General features: G+C 44.0%; 1 protein-coding gene across 2 annotated transcripts in view; it reads right to left on the bottom strand.

The window, feature by feature from the left end:
- LOC124778634 (superoxide dismutase [Cu-Zn]-like) overlaps positions 1-26,203 on the bottom strand; it is a 337,243-nt gene that overhangs the window by 105,986 nt on the left and 205,054 nt on the right. The window contains exon 1 of one of the 2 annotated variants that reach the window (XM_047253847.1): positions 1,815-1,963. The exons of the other annotated variant lie outside the window; for it this stretch is intronic. The gene's annotated coding sequence lies outside the window, so the exon portion shown is untranslated. Of the gene's footprint in view, positions 1-1,814; positions 1,964-26,203 lie in introns of those variants that run through there. 2 annotated transcript variants of the gene reach the window in all.

The following is a 26,203-nucleotide window of genomic DNA, read 5'->3' as shown; positions in this document are numbered from 1 at the left end:
GATTTGAATTCTGTGACACAAGTTGGAACTCCCGGTGACCAACATATACTTTGATGCCTTCCTGCTACGTGTAGCTTTCTCACTAACTCAAAATCTCGACGGTCTGAATAAAACACAGAGGTATATGGTTTGATTTCAGAGACACTGACACTGAGAGAAAGTGACTTGTGCACTTCACCTTTACAAGAAAAAATGAAAAACCGTTATGATTTCCAATTACGCTATAATCATATTCACTTATAAGGGAAGAAACGGCTGTTATAACAAGTGAGCGTCAGAAACTATTGTTTTTAAATGAAGATATTTAAAATTAATGAACTATCTGATGAATCTTAAATAAATATCGTCTGTGTGGAATGGAAGTAAATGAAATGACAGTCCAAAATAAAACAAACGCAGACATCGATATTAGAGTGTGAAATAATACTCCGAAAAATTTCAAGAAAGAAAATGAAAAACACTCGTCTGTACAACAGTTCGCCTACAGTGTAGAACTTCTGAACTGCTGGAATAAATGAATTAATGCCTATAGCATAGGTCCTGGGTTTCTTTCGGTTATGTAACTTTAAAAACAAAAATTACTCATATTTCACGGGGGCGTAAATATTTTCTGTACAATTAATAAATATTGTGAGCAAATTACAAGCCTTTCAGAACAGTACACCATAGTATTTATAGGTACTTGTAACGCGAATTCCGTAAGAGAAGTTTCATTGTGTCACATGCCCAACGCGGCTTTTACTTACTTCATTGAAATATTTCGCTTTGATCACCTCTCCGAAATTTTCGTAGTAGGCATTTACGGGAATCCACGGAATCCTAAGGTTTGACGAACATTTATGTAGTTGCCGTCAGACTAACATGGCTTCATTAAAGGGAAAAAGAATAAACCGTCAAGTTCTATTACATAAATATAAGTTTTGAGGAACAGACGTACTAACAAATGTTACAGACCTCATTACCTTGCCAATATCTTTGCTCTTGGTATTTCTGTGAGTACATTACGTTTCTGGAGATTTCCATCACCTGCGAAATACACACACACACACACACACACACACACACACACACACACACACACACACGAACCAAGCGAAAGAACAGAAGAAGGTACTGAAATTGCCAATATCTTTGCTCTTGGTATTTCTGTGAGTACATTACGTTTCTGGAGATTTCCATCACCTGCGAAATACACACACACACACACACACACACACACGAACCAAGCGAAAGAACAGAAGAAGGTGCTGTAATTTGCAATAAGGTATTAGGAAATAATGTTCTTGTTCAGATTGTGGTATTTGACACCAGAATATACAACGAATAAGTTGAAATGCATACGTACAGAATTCACAGAAAGTGTCAGTTATTTTGTACAGCGCTGTATGGGAATATATGAAACGCTAATGCGACAGAAGCCACAGCAGACTGCTATGTAGCCTGTTGAAAGGTACGTACAGTAATGTCTCGTAAACTCTGTAAAAGGCAAGAACCACAAGATCTCACAACGTCGGAACTTCGTTCCAGGGCAGCGTAACGTCTTTTGCGGAAATGTTCCCAACAGTCGAAGTGCCTACCGCTTTCAGTATTTAACTTTACAATCCGTTTCGATCTTTTGACTGTCATCATCAGCTGTCAATGTCAATGACAAGATCTGATGACGGTAATAAAGGTATGAAGCCATCCATAAAAGGAATATTGTACGCTATATGGACTGCTAAATAATTGTCAGAAAACTAAACCGAACGAAAATAAAGAGACGAAAATCTTACACAATAAAAGCATGTGAAAGAATAGACAGTATGCTGCAGTACCTTACTCAACTGTTATGTGGCGTTCCTTTTTCAGTTTTGTAGGTCACAGGCGGCTATCGGCGCGTTGCACTCACAGTGTTAGGTGATCCACCAGTTGACGCCGCTGAAGGCGATGTGCCAGTGAGGACAACAAGTGAAGCTGCCTCCGCGACAGATTGCTCCCTCCTGCGAGATAAGGCAGTTCGGGCTGCCTGACCTCTGTTGCGCCCGGCACCACCTAGCGCACGCTCACTTGATAAGTGTCGTGTCCACTCAGCGTTAAGGACGACAGTTCCGCGGAAACACTCTGCGCACTTACACGCTATACAGTAACGCGGGATAGGCAGATTGTCCAGTTCATCGAAGTATTCCAGAGGAATGTGCATAGTTAGACGAAGTTCATCAATCAGGTACTGAGTAAAGACGAGCCAAAGTACTAATTACCGGTAATAGACTATAATGGCTTACTTTCAACAAAGTAACAGGTTCCAGAGAGGTGTCAATTATTTGACAGTCTCAGCACTCAGCAGTTAAAGCATCAAACCACTGAACCAAAGGTATTCGATCACTGAGTAGTCCTAGTATTTTTATTTGTCACTTATCGCTTCTTGCATTCACAACTCTTGCTATGGGCCAAAACAGCTGGAAGTGCAGGCACATAGGCAGTCTTCAGGGCAGGCACATGGGCAGTCTTCACAAAAAAAAAAAAAAAAAAAAAAAAAAAAAAAAAAAAAAAAAAAAAAAAAAAAATCACATACCGCATGATGAGGCGATCTCGGAGGCCAATGGTGCAATACGAGATATCTACGCCATTATAGACAATCCATCGTTGAGGAAACTAATTGTTTTACGTGCAGATGTAACTGAATCGTATCTGTTGAAACGAATAACGCAAATCACTTCTTGTTGCCGTGTTATTGTTATCTCAATATGACGCACATTGGGTAATGACCCAGCGGGCGAACTAACAACCTATATCTTTGTACATAAGCTCTCTTGAGTTAGTTGCATCACGGAGACCCCAACAACGCGACCAGCAACTTGCAACTGGTGTCAAGGTAAACTTTTAGTTTCAATGCAAAGTTAAAATTCACCCCAGTTTTCTATCTTCATTTTGCTTTTCCAGTATTCTCTCTAATTCACTTAAGGCAAATAACTGGATGTCTCCTTTGCGAAGGACAGTCTGTTTCCAGACTTGTTCTTGCCCAGCTCAAGTTACAATCTCAGTGACGTTTGTAATAGAACGTTAAAACGATTTATTCGGCCATAAGTACCACGGTAAGCTTATAACCACTATGACGTCTTAAATTTTCTTTTTACATTTAAGCCAGATGCTTTTTATAGCTGCATTGCGTATTTCACGGCTTTCGTCTATCTGACGCCAGTTGTCAGATCATCCTCGTTTGCGAGACTCCCAGACGTCACTACAACTCTTCTGAAGGTGTCTCGATTTTACGCGTCTTCCGGGTGTTTATCCATTTGGTCTAGAAATTCACGAACGACGGTATTCTTGCTTTCGATTTTGAGTTGAAGATATATTTTAATCCATTAGAGAAACCTAATTTTTAGTTTGTTCATTGCGTCCGTAATATTTTAGAATATAAATCCTGGCCGGCCGGTGTGGCCGAGCGATTTTAGGCGCTGCAGTCTGGAACAGCGTAACCACTACTGTCGCAGGTTCGAATTCTGCCTCGGGCATGGATGTGTGTGGTGTCCTTAGGTTCGTTAGGTTTAAGTAGTTCTAAGTTCTAGGGGACTGATGACCTCAGAAGTTAAGTTCCATAGTGCTCAGAGCCATTTGAACCATTTGAACCTGCTAAGTCTCCCGAAATCCCACTACGTTGCGACTGCACTGTTCCATTAGTCAGCCTGTCAAGTCCTCTACTCCTCACTGGCCAATATAAATCCGGTTTCGTTTTTCTGAGTTTTTTTGTATAAGTCTGACCTGGCGTAGTTCTTTCTAATTCCGCTAGGAATACAGATAATACAGATACGTACACTGATCATTTGATAATGATGAAACTTTGTACTGATGGGGTAATACTTTTTGTCGTAAATGTTTCGTGTGGCTTGGAACGCTGTGTCCATTCTCCTGGCTCTTCCTTTCAAGGCTTCTTTATCTACCCTACTCGTGGTAATCCATAATCCATTCGTACCTGCAATAAGCCTTCTCAATAAAATTCTGTATGTAAGTAAAGTTGTAAAGTTTATTTAGAATTACCCCATATACAGGGTGGTCAGAAAAAGGCTGAGCTGCTTGTACGGTTGTTGCAGGGTAGGTTATGCTGAGAAATAAATGTCACTCACTCACTCACTCACTGGTCATACCGGACTCGAGAGTCCATTACCGCAGCAGTGTATTTTCACCACCTGTCCCTTTCTTGGGCTATTTCCTTCCATTCACCCTCAATACCTAGGCTCCTCAAATCATCCTTCACTCATTGTCCTCCCACATACGCCTCGGTCTCCTCACAGGACGTTTTCCTTCTAAGTGCCCTACCACTAATCTGCGCGCTGCCCTGCCCTCATCCATTCGAGCTACGTGACCCGCCCATCGCAGCCTACGTGATTTAATAATACTGATTATGTCAGGGCTTGAATAGAGTTCGTGAACCTCTTCATTATGTAGTTTTCACTACTCTCCGCTAATGTCATCCCTTTTTACTCCGAAAATTTTCCTCACAATTTTGTTTTCAAATAAGCGAAACGGCTTTTCATTTTGCACAGTGAGAGACCAAGTCTCACATCCATACAGCATAACTGGTAGAATAATAGTTTTGTATATTCTAATCTTTAAATTCCTAGACAACATCCGTGATGAAAGTAATCTATTCAATGAAAAGTAGCACGCCTTTCCCGCCAGTAATCTCTTCTCCAGTTCGGATTCAATCTCATTTCTCGAAGTGATGTCCACGCCTAGATACTTAAATGTGTTCACTTTTTCAAACTGCATGTCTCCAACTCTTAACATTTCCTGATGCACTGCTGTTGGCATTCTAGTAGTAACCAGGTATTTAGTTTTGTCTTCACTTATCCTTAGACCTACATCTTCACTAGCCTCGATTAACGCATTCGCATTTGCTGTTACAGATTCTTTCCTATCGATAATGATGTTTAGATCATCTGCTTGCCCTAATATCTTAATATTTCCATTTAACTCCACACCCTCTGAATTATCTGCTGCCATTCGTACAATATATTCTAGGACTAAATTAAAAAGTTGCGGAGACAGTGCATCTCCCGGCTTAAGTCCGTTCATTATTACAAATTCTTTTGGCTCCAATTTCCCCACGCGTACTCTACCTTTTATTGTTTTTCAAACTCGCTTCTATAAGTCTAACATACTCCTTTGGTATTCTAAGTTCCAAAAGAATTCAAGAAATAATTGTTACGAAAGAAATTCGATACCTTGCAGAAATTACTGACGTTCAACGATCAGAACGTTGCTAGCGCAAATTCAAGCGGTCCACCAGAGACTGTGTCGCCAAACGAGTACTTTTTACCTGGAACCGAACAAGAGAACGACAAAAGAATTAGAGATGAGACGGTAGTAAGGATCGGACTCAAGCCAAAGGCAGAGCATTCTCATGTGCTATCACCTACGTTATGGGATCCACTGACACTAATTGTATCTGGCGGGTCGCTTGAATTTTTGCGCGGGCTTTTCTACTGGTTAACTTCAGTTCTGATTAACTCGGAAACGGCGCAACGTATCGAATTTGTTTCTCAGTAATTATTTCTCAGCACAACCTACCCTGCAGCACGCTTACAAGCTTTTCAGACAGTTTCTAGCCACCCGTACATGTACCGTGTGCCTCTCCTAAGAGACGTCGGAGGCATTTTCTGTGTATTTCGGGAGACATTCGCTATTTCGATTTTGCACTGTGTAGCTGGAGTCAGGCCAGACAATTGTCCCTTTCTTGGGCTATTTCCTTCCATTCACCCTCAATACCTAGGCTCCTCAAATCATCCTTCACCCATTGTCCTCCCACATACGCCTCGGTCTCCCCACAGGACGTTTTCCTTCTAAGTGCCCTACCAGTAATCTGCGCGTCACGTTCTTCGTGTGACGCCCAGTGTCAACAGAAAATGTCGGTTTGTTTGCCATTGCAAACAAAATTATTTTTAAATCGAAATTTTAAGTGCTCATTCGATGGCGTGCTCCCACGCATCGCAATGTATTAAAAGGGACGGTAAAACACCTAGAATAAACAGCAGTCCAGCAGCGACTCAGCCGCGCTGCTTGCTTGGTGGAAGCAGCGAGCGCGAGCCAGGTCAGCGGTGTCGTTGCTGGAGTACTGGTTATACTTCGAGTTGTCGTTGTTAATACGAGGGTTGCCCAGGAAGTACTGCATCGCGTTTTTTTCTCATCCGAAGACAATGCTACGAATGCGAAACGTTACGTGCGTAAGTCTCCTGAGTGAACGCGCCAAGTTTCCCTCAGTCCCGAAAGATGGCGTAGCTGCAGAACACTTTCAAAATGGCGTCTCTAGGTGTAGTACGTTGCGAGCAACGTGTCATTATTGAATTTCTCACTGCAGAGAAAGAAACTGTAGGGAATATTCACAGACGCTTGCGCATAGTCTATGGAGCATCTCCTGTCGACAGAAGTACAGTTGGTCGCTGGGCACGGAGGGTGAGGTCATCAGAAGGCGGTTCGGCGGAGCTCCATCATTTGCAGCGGTCGGGGAGATTATCCGTGGCTGTCACAGCTGACATGTTGCAGCAAGTTGATGTTATCATTCGCGAGGACAGATGTATTACTACTCACAAGGGAACCTCCCCATCGCACCCCCCTCAGATTTAGTTATAAGTTGGCACAGTGGATAGGCCTTGAAAAACTGACCACAGATCAATCGAGAAAACAGGAAGAAGTTGTGTGGAACTATGAAAAAAATAAGCAAAATATACAAACTGAGTAGTCCATGCGAAGATAGGCAACTTAAGGGTTATGTGAGGCCAGGAGGGCCGTGGTCCCGTGGTTAGCGTGTGCAGCTGCGGAACGAGAGGTATTTGGTTCAAGTCTTCCTTTCGAGAGTAAAATTTTATTTTTTATTTTCAGACAATTATCAAAATTCAGGCACTCACACATAATCAAATTCGCTCTCCAAAATTCCAGGACATGTTCAGATTTGCTTGGACATATGCAGGATTTGACGGTCTACACACGGAAAAATTTGAAAACGTTAAAAACATGTTTTGACAGAGCACAGGGAAAATTGTGCGACTGTGAAACTGTTGGATTCATTTGTTGCAGTTTATGTGACAAACTCTTATGTTTTCATCACTTTTTTGGGAGTAATTCTAACATCCACAAGAAAACCTAAACCGGGCAATGTAGAAGAATCTTTTTACCCATTCGCCAAGTGTACAAGTTAGGTGGGTCGACAACATATTCCTGTCATGTGACGCACATGCCCTCACCAGTGTCGTATAGAATATATCAGACGTGTTTTCCTGTGGAGGAATCGGTTGACCTATGACCTTGCGATCAAATGTTTTCGGTTCCCATTGGAGAGGCACGTCGTTTCGTCTACTAATCGCACGATTTTGCGGTGCGGTCGCAAAACACAGACACTATACTTATTACAGTGAACAGAGACGTCAATGAACGAATGGACAGGTCATAATTTTGGGAAACTAAAGAAAAATTTTTCACTTGAGGGGGACTTGAACTAAGGACCTCTCGTTTCGCAGCTGCACACGCTAACCAGGGGACCACGGCGCTCTTACACAAAGAGTATCCTTGATGTTGCCACCTATCTGCGCATGGACTACTCATTTTGTATATTTTGCTCATTTTTTCATAGTTCCACACAACTTCTTCCTGTTTTCTCGATTGATCTGTGTTCAGTTTTTCAAGGCCTATCCACTGTGCCAACTTATGACTAAATCTGAGGGGGGTGCGATGGGGAGGTTCCCTTGTCAGCATTTGGCGCTGCATCTTTCAATCAGCAAAGGAAGTGTGGATGCATATCCGCACTCTTGGATATTATAAAGTGTGAGCAAGATGGGTCCCGCGGTGTCTAACGGTAGTACGCAAATCGCACTGAAAAAACATTTGTCTTTATTTGTTTGTTGCGACGTTTTGATGCTGCGGGGGAGGCCTTCTAGTCCCGGATTGTGACAGGTGATGAAACGTGTATTTACCATTTTGATCCCGAAACAAGTCGACAGTCTATGTAATAGCGCCATTCCCACTCCCCAAAGAAGAAAAAAAATCAAAGCAAATGTTTCCGCCGGTAAGGTCATGATAACTGTGTTGTGCGATAGTCACTGATGTTATACCAAGAGGCGGTACCATTAATTCAGAAGCATATGTCAAGACATTAACAAAACTCAAGACTAGCTTCCGGCAACTTCGGCGCCACAGCAACCCAGGAGATGTTTTGCAGCAACACGATAACGCTCGGCCCCACCCATGTCTGAGTGCTGCTGAACACATCGCGAAACAGAGTTGGACAATGTCACACCATCCTCCTTGCAGCCCTGACCTCGCCCCCTCGAACTTCAACTTGTTTGGACCACGAAAGGATGCCATTACTGGCAGACATTTTGAGGACGATGAGGAGGTGACTCACACAGTGAAGCACTGGCTCCACGATAAGGACAAGGATTGGTACTGACAGAGCATATACGCCCCTGTTTCGCGCTGGAGGAAGACCATAGAACGGAATAGAGATTACGTGGAAAAATAGCATGTGTAGATAAAACACCATTATTTCGTGTGTATGTAATTCTCATTATGTTCAATAAAGAATTGTTGAAGAAAAAAATGCGGTGCATTACTTTCTGGACAACCCTCCGACATTACGATAAAAGAACGCGTTCTGTCGAATGCCCACCTAAAATTTCGCCTTAAAAATCATTTTGTCTGTAACCGGAAACAAATCGACGCTTTCTGTCAACACTTGGCGCTTCATGAAAGACTTGATGAGCATTATTTGTTTGGGTTGACACCTGCTACACAACGCAAAACGAAATTGCAAATACCTACGGAAACAGCGGAGAAAATGCGCCTGACTCTTAAGAGAGACACCCGATATGTACATTGACGAAAAAGAAAATCGCAACGCAGAAAAATAATCAGTTTCGGAAATACATGTTCAAGTGATTAACATTGCAAAATCACAGATGAGCGAGAGATAAGCCATTGGAAATAAGAACTGTTCGTACATTAATAACCAGTGTAAACGCCGGAACGTTAAATGCAGGTATGCACAAGTACCTGTATTGTGTTGAACAGACGCTGGATGTCAGTTTGTGGGATGGACTAACATGCATATTGCACTTGGTCGGTCAGTACAGGAACGGTTAACGCTGTTTATGGATGATGCTGGAGTTGTTGTGCTGTGATGTCCCATATGTTCTCGATTGAAGACAGATCTGGTGATTGATAGGCCAAGGCAACATGCCGACACTCAAAGAGGATGTTGGGCTACATCAGCGGTATGTGGGCTAGCGTTATCGTGTTGGAAGCACCCCCTAGAATGCTGTCCATAAATGGCAGCACAATAGGCCGAATCACCAGACTGACGCAGAAATTTACAACCAAGGTGCCTGGGATAACCACAAGAGTGCTCCTACTGTTAGACGGAATCGCACTCCAGACCACAACTCCAGGCGCAGACAGGTTGGTCCCGGGCGCTCGACTGACCTCCTGTTCAACACACGGCCATCACTGGCTCCGAGGCAGGACCAGCTTTCACCAGAAAACACAACGGACCTCCGCCCTGCCTTCTAATGTGCTCTCGCTTGACACCACTGAAGCGCGTTGATTTGTTGTCAGTGGAATGTACGCTACACGGTGTCTAGTGTGGAGCAGTCCTTGACGTAACCGATTTGTAACAGTTCGTTGTGACTGTGGTGCCAACTGCTACTCAAATTGCTGCTGCAGACGCAGTGCGATACGCCAGAGCCATACGCCGAACACCAGTGGTCTTCCCTCTCGGTAGTGCCACGTGGCCTTTCGGAGCCCGATCTTCCTGCGACAGTACTACATTCTCGCGACCGATGTCATGTACGGTCAGGTCACTACATTTCTGCCAAGTCTTTCTGTAGTATCGTAGAAGGAACATCCAGCTTCTCATAGCCCTACTACACGACACCTTGCAAGCTCAGTGAGGTGTTGATAATGGCGTCCTTGTCGCCTGAAAGATATTCTTGACTAACATAAAATCATCACGTCCAAAGTCAAAGGTAACTAGCGCTGAAGACCGTAACAGCGTGTATTTAAAGCGAACCTGAATTCCATTTGCTATTAGCGCCACTCTTACGCGACCGACGTGAAATTTATCATCTTTTGTACGTAGAAACACGCCTACCAACTTTCGTTTATGTCACACAACTACAGTGAAACCTCTTTATAACGTTCCTCCATATAATGTTTTCCTCTATGTTACTTTATTTTGTTTTTTTTTTTCGGTCCCGACTAAAAGCCCATATAAACAACGTTAAATTTTCCTCTTTACTGCGTTTCCTCTATATTACAATTTCCTCCATGTAACGCCCATATTTTTGGAACCCTGGTCAATATTTACCTCGTTATAACATTTAAGTGACTGGATATAGACGCATCGTTTTCCGTTATGTGGATTCACAGTTTGCCCCGGCTCGGAAAGCCCGCGCTCAGCGTGTTTCATATGTCAGCGGCAAAACCCGTTCACGTGACGTGTGACGCACATTCTGCTTGCGATCTTTTTGGCGACATTTCAGTCGATGCTTTGTATTCGTAGCGTGTTGTGTGAGCTGAGCAGCAAATAGTTCGTGTGTCTAGTGATAGTGTGGTTCAAATGGCTCTGAGCACTATGGGACTTAACTACTGTGGTCATCAGTCCCCTAGAACTTAGAACTACTTAAACCTAACTAACCTAAGGACATCACACACATCCATGCCCGAGGCAGGATTCGAACCTGCGACCGTAGCGGTCACGCGGTTCCAGACTGTAGCGCCTACAACCGCACGGCCACTCCGGCCGGCAGTGAGAGTGTGTCTTCGATTCTTCGATATAACTTCTTTTTCTTTTCTTTTTTTTTTTAAAGCTTTCATCACTGGACATGAGTGAAAATCGGAAGAACATTTCTCTGGAAGAGAAGGTTTCTGTAATTAAAAAAATGGAGGCATCTCCCGGTGTGAGTCGCGTGGAGCTAGCGAAGCAATTTGAACTGGCCCCCTCAACACTCAACACTATTATGAAAAAGAGATTGTCGATAATGGAAGGGTTTGAGAGTTGTGGAAATTCGAAACGTAAGCGTTTGAAACCATCGATTTACGACGAAATGGGGGAAGTTTTATTAACTTGGTTTCAGCAAGCACGTGCTACAAACATTCCTATAAACGGAACTATTTTGAAGCAGAAGGCGCTTCAAATATCACTGCAGTTAGGAATGGAAAATTTTAAGGCGTCCAACGGATGGATTGATAAATTTCGACAGCGTAGTGGTGTTGTATACAAAGCGGAATGTGGAGAAAGTAAAAGTGTGGACTATAGCTCAGTGGATGCAGACTCTCCCTAATCTGATACATGGCTACAAACTTTTTTTAAATTTAATGCCGGATAAGACATTTACTTTTCGTGGGGAAAATTGCCATGGCGGTAATATCATTTTACAGTGTTGTGAAAATTTAAAATGTCATCTGTGGTACCCTTGTCAAAGCTGATTAGTGGTATCCCGATCTTCAGTAATGTCCTATAATTATTATTTGGAAGCCTTCGTGTTTATAGTGTTTTCCTCTATACAGTGTTCAGAATTTATGGCCCCTTGAAAAACGTTATATAGAGGTTTCACTGTACTCCTTTTCTGTCAGTGTATACAACGCAACTGCCAATCCTGATACGCCAAAAGATCTCGTGGCAAAACTTATAGGTAGTACGTCTAAGGAGCAGTATCAGGAAGGATGTTCGCAAGCAAGTTCAAGTTACCGCACTGGCGCCTTTACCGTGCTTAGAGAAGCAAATGGCAGCACGTCTCGGGAGAGTACTGGTTACACTCACACGCAGGCTCGGAGCTGGCAGCTGATTAGCGGTGTGAAATCTCGCTGCACGGAGGCACCGGCTCATCTCCTGTGCTCCGCCCGGCGCCAGCCATTTGTATTCAGAGGCTGAGACGGTGCAGTACAGTCACGGTGTGCTGCAGCGGAAATGCGCCGACCGCCAGCTGCCAGCCGCCGCCGCCAGCTGCCCGCGCCAGCTGCATTGCTAAACGGGAAGGCGGGACCACCCACGCACAGCGCATCCCACCCAACGCGGCGCGGCGCGGCGTTGCGCTGCCGCAGGCTGGCTCTGCTTGTTAACCAGCAGACGTCACTCTACTCGTCCCATAGTAATCACCCTTGTTAACCGTTACGCTCCTGGTTCTAAATGAGAAGAGTGGAGATACAGTAGAGAGACAGGCTATCCTGCATTATCTACTTATACACTCCGCAAGCCACGTTACGGTGTGTGGTGGGGGGTTCATCTAGTACTGCTACCTGTTCACCCCTTCCTTGTTCCATTCGCGAGTGACACGTGGTAAGAACGAGTGCCGGTAAGCTTCCGAGTAAGCTCTAATTTCTCCGATTTTTCTCGTCTTGATCATTTCGCGGCACGTATGTGGAAGGATTTAATTTGTTGCCCGATACTTCTTTGAACATACGCTCTAGGAATTTCAACAGTAAACTTTTCCAATGAAGCACAACGATTCTGTTATAGGCTCTGCCACTGAAATTTCTTGAGCAGTTTCGCAATACCCTCACACTTACTAAACGAATTCGCCCTTCTTCGCTTTATCTATCACTACTACTAATCCAACTTCGTCCCATACTGATCAGCAACACTCAAGATTCGGTCGAACAAGTGTTCTGTAAGCCACTTTTTTCGTGGCTGAATTACATTTCCTTAAGATTCTCCCAATCAATCCCAGCCCATCTGCTTTTCCTAGTTTTTGTTTCTTGCGATCATTGGAGTTTAGGCTCCTAGTAATTTTACGGTAATTACTGTTCACAGTGATTCGTTGACAGCAGTGCGTATTCAGAAGAAGAAAAAGAAGAAGAAGAAGAAGAAGAAGAAGAAGAAGGAGGAGGAGGAAAAATGGTTCAAATGCCTCTAAGCACTATGGGACTTAACATCTGAGGTCATCAGTCCCTAGACTTACAACTGTCTTAAACCTAACTAATCTAAGGACATCACACACATCCATGCTCGATGCAGGATTCGAACCTGCGACCGTAGCAGCGGCGCGGTTCCGGACTGAAGCGCCTAGAACCGCTCAGTCACAGCGGCCGGCAAGGGGAAAAAGCAAGACCGTGTAAAAAAAGAAAAAAAGAAAGAGACGCCGATATTGAGACGCTAGCAATCGCACCTAACGGCTACTGTCATACAACTTTTATTTTATATAATGAACGACGCAAGTGAAAACAAATTAAAAGTACAATAAGAGAAAGGGTAGTAAACATCCATATAAAGTGTACCAGATGACAAGACTTAGCAGCAGCCATAGATTAATAGGGAACATACTTAGCTACTTACCCTTAATTTAAATTCTGTGCTAAGGAGAAAGTAACCAAGAAGGAATGAAGGTTAGAATTTAACGTCCCATCGGCGACGAGATCATTATATAGAGAAAACTGTTCTGATGGACAAGAATATGGGAGCTAACCGGTCGTGTTCTTCCTATGGAAACGATCGAAAGATCGCCTTTACTGATTTTGCGCAAACAGGAGAAACGTAAATAAGAGTGGCCGAAAGAAAATTTGAGCGCCGTTCCTCCTAAATGCGATCGAGGCGCCTGCGACTCAAGGAAGTGTCAAGTGACTTGACAGAAGCAGTCTTTCCTTTTTCAGGAAAACTACCTTGTCAGAAGGTTACCACAATACACTGTAGCAATATCATACAACCAATTAGTGAAATGTGGCCCGTTTTCAACATAAATGAATGCTCGTAAATATCTGAAAATCCACGATATTGTTTGACCGTGCGATTGCCGATCAGTCACTGCACCACAGCCAAAATAAATGTCTTCGAGTATGTGGGTGTGGGGAAGGTGGTTGCCACAGAGAAGCGTAAGGAATAAGACCAAAAGCTTTTCGTCGTTGTAGGCTCAAATCAAGTTACACTAACGCTTGACGAGATGAAATAAGAGATGCCAAATTGTTCACGCATTTGTTTTGCAGTGCGAGATAGTTACAGAAACCGGGTCAAGCAACATATCATTTTCTCCAAATTAAATGCCGTGAAATATGTAGAGAGGTAACAAGCATTCTTCCCGCGCATTATCAATGAATGATGCAAAAATGGAGGATATTTATTCTATTACAACGTCTAAAAATGGCCACACAGAGTACTTTGACTTGCTATGAACAGTGACGTAGATGCTGTAAAAAGAAAAATGACGACTACAGAAGCACGAAAATTAGGAAGGATACTGAAATGACACAATTATGCTATCTAGGAAGTAAAGTTAAGCTATATTGTCTGTTTCAGGTAGACATGGGAACAAAACGATGAAGAAGACTTTCTTCAGAAAAATATCTGTACAAATCAGAATTATTGGCAGGTAACCGTTTATGAACTCTACCTCGCGATCATGTCGACTGAGAACTACGTCAAAATGTGTAAATGGTATTGCCTACGAAGAGAGGATACTTTAATTCCCTAATCCTTTTGTTCTGTCCTACTGGTTTTGGGTTCAGCTTCGCATCAGTTACATGTTTTGAAGTAAATCTAATTTTCTGAAGAAAGCGGTTCTGTAAGACCAGGCCGTAATTTAAGGCATTTGCGAGAGAGTGAATTAAGGAATAACCTACTGCGCACACTCACTCTAAGAAAAAAGAAATGGATTATTTATTCATGAGAAAGGGCTTCACAAATTGAGCGAGGCAATAACACGTTGATTGATTGATTGATTGACTGATTTTAACAGGAGAGCTAAAACAATTTAGGTCTAACCCGCCAATGCCCGCACCGAAACTAGGTTTGTTGTGCGTTATCGCTCCCTGTATATCTAGTAAAGCCAACCAGTGCCCTTAAATAGTGCAAGGAGTCCCGCTATCAGTTTTTTGTTAGACACAATTTCTTCAGGTCTAGTTGTACCGAAGATTCTGTATCTTTTACTCTCCAATGCCATGCATTCAAAGATTAGGTGTGATGCAGTTTCTTCACCCTCATCACAGATTCTACATTTAAGGTCCTCTTCCATTATATCCACTGTGTGTGGGTGTTTTTTGAAGTTACCATGGCCGGTCATAAGTCCAGTCATGAGTTTGATCTCTTTCCTGTTCAATCCCAGGATTACTGAGCTTCTTTTAAAACATGGCTTGGGCATCATTACCTTACCATGTTTTTGTTTATGGACCTCGGTCTTATATCCTACGTGCTGTTTCCTAAGCCAGTTCCGTAGTTCTAATTTGATCATAGCATTGGTGATTGTCAAGACAGGTTCCGGTCCTATAAATGGAGTTGTTGCCCCCATCCTAGCCAATCTATCGGCTTCTTCATTGCCACAGATCCCTGGTTGGCCAGGGACCCACACTAGGTACACCCTATTGCTTCCCCCTAGCTCCACCAGAGCCCTGTGGCAATCTGCAACAATCTGCAGCTGCCAATGATTTCAGGGCTACCTGGCTGTCTGAATAGATGTAGATGCTACGGTCATTGTAGCACCTACTCATATTCTCCTCCACACATGCCCTGATTGCAGTTATTTCGGCTTGGAATAGAGAGGCCAGTTTCCCTAGAGCAGGGGCGGGCAAACGTTGCACGCGGCTCATGAGCACACAGCGCTGCACATGTGCTGCTCGCGTGCAATCGTCGAACGGGACAGTGCCGACAGCCTGCAGGTTGCGGCAGTGTAGTACCAGGCTAAGCTGCGGACGTTGAAGCGAAGCGACCACTACGTAGTGAACGTTGTATTTCAAGAACCGGAAAATGCAGAGTGAATCAAGGAAACGGAGAATTGGGGATTTGCTATTTTTTAAAAAGGAATGGGAGAATCATTTGTTCTCTGTGGAAAAACGTGAAAATTGGAAATGTATAATATGTGACAGTAGTCTCGCTGGTGAGCGGAAGTTTAATATTGAACGCCATTATAATAAATTTCAGTATGTTGCCGTTCTTAGTGCAATAAAAGGGGAATTTCTCAAGCGATTTGGAGATATATCTTACTTATCCCAAGGTTTTGAATAGTTCTCGAGAGAATCTGGCTTCTATAGATGATATTCATCTCAGTTTGCAAATGGAATTAATAGATCTACAGTGTAATTCTCGTCTGAGAGACAAGTTCCTTTTGACAAGACGTGTAATAGATTTTTATCACGACTTTCCACAGCAAGAGTTTCCTCGTCTCCATCGTGAAGCCATGAAGATAGTCAATGTTGGGCTCGACATACTTTGGTGAGAGATTTTTTTCTGTTATGAAAATTAATAAGTCTCGGTTAAGAGCAAACATCAGTAATGAAAATTTACGTAACTGTTTGCGTTTGTCTGTATGTAGAAATTTTGTTCCAGACATTAAACGTATTGTAAACTCCACGTGTGATTATTAAATAAGACGTATCTTAGGTAATAGGTACTCTTTCAAACCATGATTACTTTCAAGCACTCCTACTAACTTTATTCCTTCATTTAATAAAGCAGGCCAGGAAACAAAACGCATTACAGGGGAAGAAGCGGAGAGACGGTATGTGGGGAGGGGTGAGAAGTGGGTGGCCAGCTTGCCCCTGTGTGCACGCAGAACACCTGTTAACTGCACACGTGCATGTGCACCGCACACGTGCAGAATTCCTGCCCGCCCCTGCCCTAGAGAGATGCTGCTCTCCCAATAACACGTTGGTCCACTTCTTGTTCGTACATGCAAGCAGTTATTCAGCTTGGCACTGATTAATAGAGTTCTTGGATATGCTCCTGAGGAAGACGTGTTAACTGGTCAAAATTCCCGAAATGTTGGAGAGCCCTGCCCGTAATGCTCCAAACGTGCTCAAATGTGAGGAGAGATCCGGCAACCTTGCTAGCCGCGGTAGAGTTTGGCAAGCACGAAAGCGACCAGAAGAAACTGTCGCTGTATACGAGAGGGCATTTTGTTGCTGAAATGTAAGCCCAGGATGGCTTACCATGAAGGGCAACATAAGGGCATGTAGAATATCGTCGACGTCGGTGTGCTGCGGATGACAACCAAAGGGGTCCTGCTATGAAAGAAATGGCACCACAGACCATCACTCCTGGCTGTCGGTCGTATGATGGGCGACAGAAAGATGGTATCCCACCACTGTCCGGGGCGTCTCCAGACACGTCTTCACTGGTAATCGGGGCTCAGTTCGAAGCGGGGCATCTCCAGACACGGGTTCGGCCTGCAGTGTCAGTGACTGGAGTACAACTGACTTCAATGATGAGTCCGGATCCGAACTGACGCCAGTGCCATAAAAGGACCCCTTTGGTTGTCATCTGGGGCACGCTTACAGCACAGAGGTGGTGGTTGTTGTTGTTGTTGTATTCAATCCTGAGACTGGTTTGATGCAGGTCTCCATGCTACTCTATCCTGTGCAAGCTTCTTCATCTCCCAGTACTTACTGCAACCCACATCCTTCTGAATCTGCTTAGTGTATTCATCTTTTGGACTCCCTCTACGATTTTTACCCTCCACGCTGCCCTCCAATACTAAATTGGTGATCCCTTGGTGCCTCAGAAAATGTCCTACCAACCGATCCCTTCTTCTAGTCAAGTTGTGCCACAAATTTCTCATCTCAATTCTATTCAATACCCCTTCATTAGCTGTGTGATCTACCCATCTAATCTTCAGCATTCTTCTGTAGCACCACATTTCGAAAGCTTCTATTTTCTTCTTGTCCAAACTATTTATCGTTCATGTTTCACTTCCATACATGGCTACACTCCATACAAATACTTTCAGAAATGACTTCCTGACACTTAAATCTATACTTGATGTTAACAAATTTCTCTTCTTCAGAAACGCTTTCCTTGCCATTGCCAGTCCATATTTTATATCTTCTCTACTTCGACCATCATCAGTTATTTTGCTCCCCAAATAGAAAACTCCTTTACTACTTTAAGTGTCTCATTTCCTAATCTAATTCCCTCAGTATCACCCGACTTAATTCGACTACATTCCATTATCCTCGTTTTGCTTTTGTTGATGTTCATCTTATATCCTCCTTTCAAGACACTGTCCATTCCCTTCAACTGTTCTTCCAAGTACTTTGCTGTCTCTGACAGAATTACAATGTCATCGGCGTACCTCAAACTTTTTATTTCTTCTCCATGGCTTTTAATACATACTCCGAATTTTTCTTTTTTTTCCTTTACTGCTTGCTCAATATACAGATTGAATAACATCGGGGAGAGGCTTCAACCCTGTCTCACTCCCTTCCCAACCACTGCTTCCCTTTCATACCCCTCGACTCATATAACTGCCATCTGGTTTCTGCACAAATTGTAAATAGCCTTTCACTCCCTGTATTTTACCCCTGCCACCTATAGAATTTGAAAGAGTATTCCAGTCAACATTGTCAAGAGCTTTCTCTAAGTCTGCAAATGCTAGAAACATAGATTTGCCTTTTCTTAATCTTTCTCCTAAGATAAGTCGTAAGGTCAGTATTGCCTCACGTGTTCCAACACTTCTACCGAATCCAAACTGATCTTTCCCGAGGTCGGCTTCTACCAGGTTTTCCATTCGTCTCTAAAGAATTAGCGTTAGTATTTTGCAGCTGTGACTTATTAAACTGATAGTTCAGTAATTTTCACGTCTGTCAGCACCTGCTTTCTTTGGGATTGGAATTATTATATTCTTCTTGAAATCTGAGGGTATTTCGCCTATCTCATACATCTTGCTCACCAGATGGTAGAGTTTTGTCAGGACTGGCTCTCCGAAGGCCGTCAGTAGTTCTAATGGGATGCTGTCTACTCCCGGGGCCTTGTTTTGACTCAGGTCTTTCAATGCTCTGTAAACTCTTCACGCAGTATCGTATCTCCCATTTCATCTTCATCTACATCTTCTTCCATTTCCATAGAGGTATGACGGCGATATTCTACGCCCCGTTGTGTTGCGCTTCATGGCAAGCCATCCTGAGCTTATATTTCAGCGAGATAATTCCCGCCCGCACACGGTGAGAGTTTCTTCTGCTTGTGTTCGTGCTTGCCAAATCCTACGTCGGCCAGCAAGGTCGCCGGATCTCTCCCAAATAAAGAACGTTTGGAGCATTATGGGCAGGGCACTTCAACCAGATAGGGATTTTGACAATCTAACGCGGTCATTGGACATAATTTGGCACAATATCCGTCAGGAAGATATCCAACAAACTTATCAATCAAAGCGAAGAGCAATAACTGCTTGTATAAGGGCCAGAGGTGGAAAAACGCGTTACTGACTTGCACAATTCTTGAAGCCCTTTGTCTTGAATAATTCACCGAATTTTCTGAAATTGTTATCATTTGGCTGGCTCTGAGCACTATGGGACTTGGTCATCAGTCCTCTAGAACTTAGAACTACTTAAACCTAACTAACCTAAGGACATCACACACATCTATGCCCGAGGCAGGATTCGAACCTGCGACCGTAGCAGTCGCGCAGTTCCGGACTGCACGCCTAGAACCGCGAGACCACCGCGGCCGGCTGTTATTTATTTGCCTGCATATGTACATTTCGTCTACAAATTTCCGTCCCATTAGGATAATTCCTTCGTCGTGCATCCTTTCTTTCTGAGAGTTTATTTGTCGGTAAACAGCTTGTATGGCTTATACCAGTTACTGTGAATCAAAGAACTCTGTTTCCTTTAAAAGTAACGTCATCTTATATGATTGTTACTGCTATGTAAACAGGAACATCTGAAAGTGAATCGTGAGTGTTGGTGGTAAGTTCCTGTGGGCCCAAACTGCTGAGTTCATCGGTCCCTAGGCTTACATACTACTTACTCTAAATTAAATTAACTTACCCTAAGACAACACATACACACATGCCCAAGGGAGGACTAGAACCTCCGACGGGGGGAGCCGCGCGAACCGTGGGAAGGCGCCTCAGACGGAGCGGCTACCTCGCGCGGCTGAATCGTGTCATGCCTTTGGACCGTCATATTATACCATATATTTGCAAACGGTACTGCACAGCTTCAGTGTATTTAAAGACTAGCATCATGAATCCACCAAAAGGTGCCGTAATATGTAATTGTTTGCAGGTAACCAGATTCGGTCAAGTGACCATTTTCATATCATAGACAACATTACGTCAAATTAAAGGAAGGATCCTTTACCTAAAGTGCACAATAATTATCAGTTGCTGCATCTTTCACTTGTTCGTACATTTTTCTGTTAGTGAATAAGTGCGCAGTCAGAGAGTCTATTGCACCAATCCGCACACTGTCTCACCAAAGCGGTGCAAGGGCTGACAAGATAACCACCGACGGAAGAATAGGTACATCGCCTCGGTCGAGCGTCAACATACGCGGCAGTCACACACCATCCTCCCACCACTCGAACTTGGGCTTTGTCTCTAGTGACCACAACGTCGACGGGTCGTCTAGTCCTAAGCTTTCGTCCCTGCTTCCATCGGTGCAAGCACCACTGTTATCTAGAGGAACATTTCTGTTTATATCTACTGCTCTTGGCTCCAGTTACATGTTTGAACGCTTCCTGACTCGTATTAAACTGACAAACTTTATGAAGTATCAACTCTTCCTGTTTACAAATTTCATCCTAATCGTCATCGTGTGGATATTTACTTAACTATGGCGTACGTGTTACATGAGATATGATAGTGCCACAGGCTGCAGCGGCTGTGTGAGCTCGGACACACTGCTGTCTTTGTTATGCACTATGGACTTCAGCCTACTCGTGGGCACATGCGAGGCCTCCCTCGCGCCTGCGGGAGTTAAAGATAAACTCCAGGACCCCACTTGTCGAGAGGAAGCACGCCGCCTGGCATCTCGTGCGCCCACTCCGGCCTGCATGACGATGACTGCAACAACACACACACACGCACACACACACGCGCGTCACTTATGTGCGTTAAGAAAAAAATGTGAATGCATCGCCGTCAGGCGCATACTTACACGTGATGAAAACCTTATGGTTCCGACAATAGTTTGTTTGCTCCGTGGTCATAGAAGGAGCAGAGCTAATGGAATGCTTTATTACAGTGGTCCGATCATAAAACTGAGTTATTTTCATAGTGACATGGATTATTTAAAACAGTTAAAATTGTAAACAGAATAAATGTATCGTGAAAACGATATTGATGTAATCGTGTCCTACACTTTAAGATGTCGAGATCGAAATTCGATAGTATCACTGCCACTAACCATCTTTGAACGGCAGCATCTGTTTCAAGAAATATTGTATCATTCTGAATTACACGAAAAGGTACCGAGTAAGCCAGAGGAAGAGTATAGGGCAGTGACAACAAAAAGTAGATCATAGATGTGGTCACTGTTTAAATGCATATGCAATCAGAATGAAAAGTTTTGTAATTTGCACTTGAAGAAACTAGAAGAAATTGAAATGAGAAGGGCTTGAAAAGCAAAACTTAAATGAATACGCTAGCAATGCCGAAACCTGGAGAAGCCACATTGGTAACTAGTAAATTTCCAGTGGAACTTCTGAAGCAGTATGCACTGTGGTTGAGATTTTATTTGTGCTGGAAATGTAAGAACAGAACAAATGACTGAAGTCTATTAACTTTGATGAAATCAAAAAGAATGTTGATTTCTGCTGTTCGTCGGATCATCTTATTAGGAATCTACGAGGACCCGTTGAAAAGTAACGCTCCGAAGTTTTTATGAGAAAACTCAAAAAGCTTTTTAAATAAAACAAACGCTATTAACATTCTACATCTTTATTTTTCATGTCTACATATATATTTCTCGACAAAGTCACCCTGGCGGCGAACACAGTGTAATATTTCTGGCTTATTCAGCCATCATATTAGGCTCCAGGAAGCTATTCCCAGGGCAGTGGAGATGCAAGATGGATAGAGATGACGCAATGTGGGGTAAGGTACCGGTGACAGATGTTAGATTCGGTACCATTCCCGTGAGAAAGACCGCCTGCATGATGTGCATGATGCTGCTGCTCTGTGATTGGCCGCCGTGTTCGGCGGTAGGGCGCCAAAACGTTAAACTTTAGTTGTTATTATTAATTAAACCTGTCATCCAAATTACTTCATTTTTTAAATAAACATCTCTCAACAGCCAGCTATCAATCAGTCATTTCAAAATTATTAAAATCGAAGTATTACTAAAACAAAAGACTGACGATATTACTGCCGATGCACTTCGGTGGCGTTCGGGTCACGCCTTGCTGGCTTGGCGCGCGAAGTGTCTCGGGCAGTCCGGCTCTCCAGTTATGACCGTTCCAGTAGACAGACATGTTGTCTGTTATAGCAGTATTTGTTTCATGCAATTTTATTTACTACAGTTCAGACCGTCGCTAGGTACAGACATGTTATGTGTAATAGTAGTATTTGATTCATGTAATTTTATTCTCCAGTTCTGACGGTTCCAGTAGACACACATGTTCTCTGTGGCAGGATGTATTTCATGTTATTTTAGCCACATATAATGACTGTGGAAAGATATGTTCAATACGTTGTGATCAAGAATAGTTTCTCGTGTCTATATCAATAAAAACGCGAGAGGCATCCCAAATGAGTTATAGTTTATTCGTAGCAGCAGTTCCTTGCGAAGTTAATTTCATCCTCAAGAAAAAGAATCCACGACCTGCGTGCTGTTTTCTGCGCTGGGGACATCATCATCACGAAGACAGCAGATTAGTGAAGTATACAAGAACTTATGTATTCCACAGAGGACAGTCGAAACAACTAGGCACCTCACGTGTACTGCATGCACAGTACAAATGTGCTCAGTGACACGTCATCTGCAGTAATGCAGAGGAGGTAAAGAAGGATGAAAGTATTAACACTATCTCACTTTTATTCCTTTTTTCTTGCCGTAACAGTTCTCCCAACAAGAAACCAGTTTGTTGTTACCGTCACTGTAGAACGTTTGACTTTGTTGACGGAGCCGCAAGCTCACCCCTGCTTGCACCGCTTCATCTCTACCACATTAAAGTCCACGAATGTGTTCTTTAAGTTTTGTAAATATACGGAAATCGGATGGGGCCGAGTAGGGATGTATGGAGGGTGACCGACGACAGTGAACCCAAGGCGTCGGATAGCTGCAGATGTCGTAGCGTTCGTGTGTGTTCTGTTATTGTCATGCTGAGGGAGTGGGTGCTGTATGTGTGGACGAACTCTTCGAATTCGAAACTCGACTACACCATGCTGTTTCTTACGCAACGACATAGTTACGTTACAAACCGTCTTGTTATGTGCTACAATTCGGAGCCCTCAAGCGGCAGAGGGCAGAAAATATGCAGACTTGAAGAAAAAAAAAAAGTGGAATAAAAATAAGGTTTGTTTTATTTAAAGCGCTAGGGGTTTTCATATAAAAAATTCGGAGGCATTACTTTTCAGCACGCCCTCGTATTTTCGTGATTTTATTTTTGTTGCTCAATTAAAATGCTGAGTGACAGTCTTTTAACCAGCGAAAATAGGTGTGTTGCGGTTACTGGAACTTATTAAACACTTCCGTAATAAAATTCCGGATGATCGCTGTCACATTATGACTGATACTCAGCGACAGACAGAGTACAATAGGAGAGAAGGGGAAGATGTGATTAGCTCACACTGCACCTCGCGTGCTGGAAATCCTTATACATCGGTGTATTATCGCAGGTGAGCAGTAATGGAATGGCTCTGAGCACTATGGGACTTAACAGCTGTGGTCATCAGTCCCCTAGAACTTAGAACTACTTAAACCTATCTAACCTAAGGACATCACACACATCCATGCCCGAGGCAGGATTCGAACCTGCGACCGTAGCAGTCGCGCGGTTCCGGACTGCGCGCCTAGAACCGCGAGACCACCGCGGCCGGCAGCAGTAATGGAGCTCTGACTATTAATTTTTTGTTCACTTTTGAAAAGGCATTTAACTTACTTCTAGTTTCATTAACGTATAAAAAGAGGTCTTTTACACAGATATCTATGTGTAGTTATTACTGCATTTAATTTTATCAAGGCAGTAGAAAAAACACTGCTGTGGTAGACGTACATTTGAAACCAACAACCGCGCCCCATTCGAGCTCGCACCTTGCGATCTACCGCATCACGATCCTATTCCAGAAAGCATAGACATCGGAAGGAGAAATTTATGTACACTACTGGCCATTAAAATTGCTACACCAGGAAGAAATGCAGATGATAAACGGGTATTCATTGGAGAAATGTATTATACTAGAACTGACATGTGATTACATTTTCACGCAATTTGGGTGCATAGATCCTGAGAAATCAGTACCCAGAACAACCACCTCTTGCCGTAATAATGGCCTTGATACGCCTGGGCATTGAGTCAAATAGAACTTGGATTGCGTGTACAGGTACAGCTGCCCATGCAGCTTCAACACGATACCACAGTTCATCAAGAGTAGTGACTGCCGTATTGTGGCGAGCCAGTTGCTCGGCCACCATTGAGAGATCTGGAGAATGTGCTGGCCAGAACAGCAGTCGAACATTTTCTGTATCCAGTAAGGCCCGTACACGACCTGCAACATGCGGTCGTGCATTATCCTGCTGAAATGTATAGTTTCGCAGGGATCGAATGAAGGGTAGAGCCGCGGGTCGTAACACATCTGAAATGTAACGTCTACTGTTCAAAGTGCTGTCAGTGCGAACAGCAGGTGACCGAGACGTGTAACCAATGGCACCCCATTCCATCACGCCGGATGCGACCATCATGATACTGTAAACAGAACCCGAATTCATGCGAAAAAATGACGTTTTGCCATTCGTGCACCCAGGTTCGTCGTTGAGTACACCATCGCAGGCGCTCCTGTCTGTGATGCAGCGCCAAGGGTAACCGCAGCCATGGTCTCCGAGCTGATAGTCCATTCTGCTGCAAACGTCGTCGAACTGTTCGTGCAGATGGTTGTTGTCTCGGAAACGTCCCCATCTGTTGACTTAGGGATCCAGACATGGCTGCACGATCCGTTACAGCCAGGCGGATAAGAAGCCTGTCATCTCGACTGCTAGTGATACGAGGCCGTTGGGATCCAGCACGGCGTTCCGTATTACCCTCATGTACCCACCATTCCATATTCTGCTAACAGTCATAGGATCTCGACCAACGCGAGCAGCAATGTCACGATACGAGAAACTGCAATCGCGATAGGCTACAATCCGATCTTTATCAAAGTCGGAAACGTGATGGTACGCATTTCTCCTCCTTACACGAGGCATCACAACAACGTTTCACCAGGCAACGCCGGTCAACTGCTGTTTGTGTATAAGAAACTTTCCTCATGTCAGGACGTTGTAGGTGTCGCCACCGGCGCCAACCTTGTATGAATGCTCTGTAAAGCTAATCATTTGCATATCATAGCATCTTCTTCCTGTCGGTTAAATTTCGCGTCTGTAGCATGTCATCTTCGTGGTGTAGCAATTTTAATGGCCAGTAGTGTAACACGGTGACGAAAAATCACATTGAATCTTCGGCAGTTATTGGAAATGTCACAATTACTCAACAGTGTTTTTCTGTCGACAGGATGAAATATGAAGGCAGTGTCGTTATCGAATTATTTGCCACACTGTTCTGACAGCAACTGATGTTGTTCTTCCTGTTGCTAGCCAAGGGTGCAATAAAAGTACAGGATGCCTGTGCATTCGGACGGATAATGCGTCGATTTTTCTCGGACTCCTTTCTGTTTACAGCTTGCGATTACCAAACCGTGACGCAGGCTGTAGGAGGAGGTTCCCGTAAAAACTGCAGTGTCTTTTTGACTACGGTGCGCACCTTTGCTCGGAGAAGGAATCGTTGAGAGCCGGCTCGGGAAAAGCGCACACACAAAAACAAGAACTGACTCCGAGATGTGCTGTGTGTTTCTCTAGCAGGCCCAGGAAACGAGAGAAAGAGAGCGGAAAAAAAGGAACCAACAAACGAAAATTACGGTGTTTGTCCTGGGGCGGTTGAGGGAGGCAACAGAAACATACGTACGGAAAGGGGAGGACACAGAGGAATGGGGAACAAAATAAAAGTTGGCCGTATCTTAACTTTGCGAGCGGTGCTGGGAGGCGCAGGCGGTTTGCGACAGGGCTTTAGCGCTCGCGGAAAGAGGAGGGCGCGTGTCGGGTACGGCCGGTGTGTGTGCCAGGCGGAGCCAGAGGCAGAGGTGGAGGTGGAGCCACGACAGAGGCAGTGGGAGCTGATTACCACGGCCGCCGCCGCCGCTTTGAGGGGCGAGCAGATCGGGATGCGAGCGGGTCGCATTATTAGCCCAGGCGGGAGCAGCGGACAATGGCGCGCGGCCGAGTGCGTACTTCCGGCCGCGATCACAGCGGCGCAGCCTTTGACGGGGCGCCGCCGCCTTTGTCA

This window comes from Schistocerca piceifrons, chromosome 1, assembly GCF_021461385.2.
Source record: "Schistocerca piceifrons isolate TAMUIC-IGC-003096 chromosome 1, iqSchPice1.1, whole genome shotgun sequence".
NCBI classification, from domain to species: Eukaryota; Metazoa; Arthropoda; class Insecta; order Orthoptera; family Acrididae; genus Schistocerca; species Schistocerca piceifrons.
The sequence above is the reverse complement of the archived record's forward strand: the minus strand, read 5'-3'. Positions and strand labels throughout refer to the sequence as shown.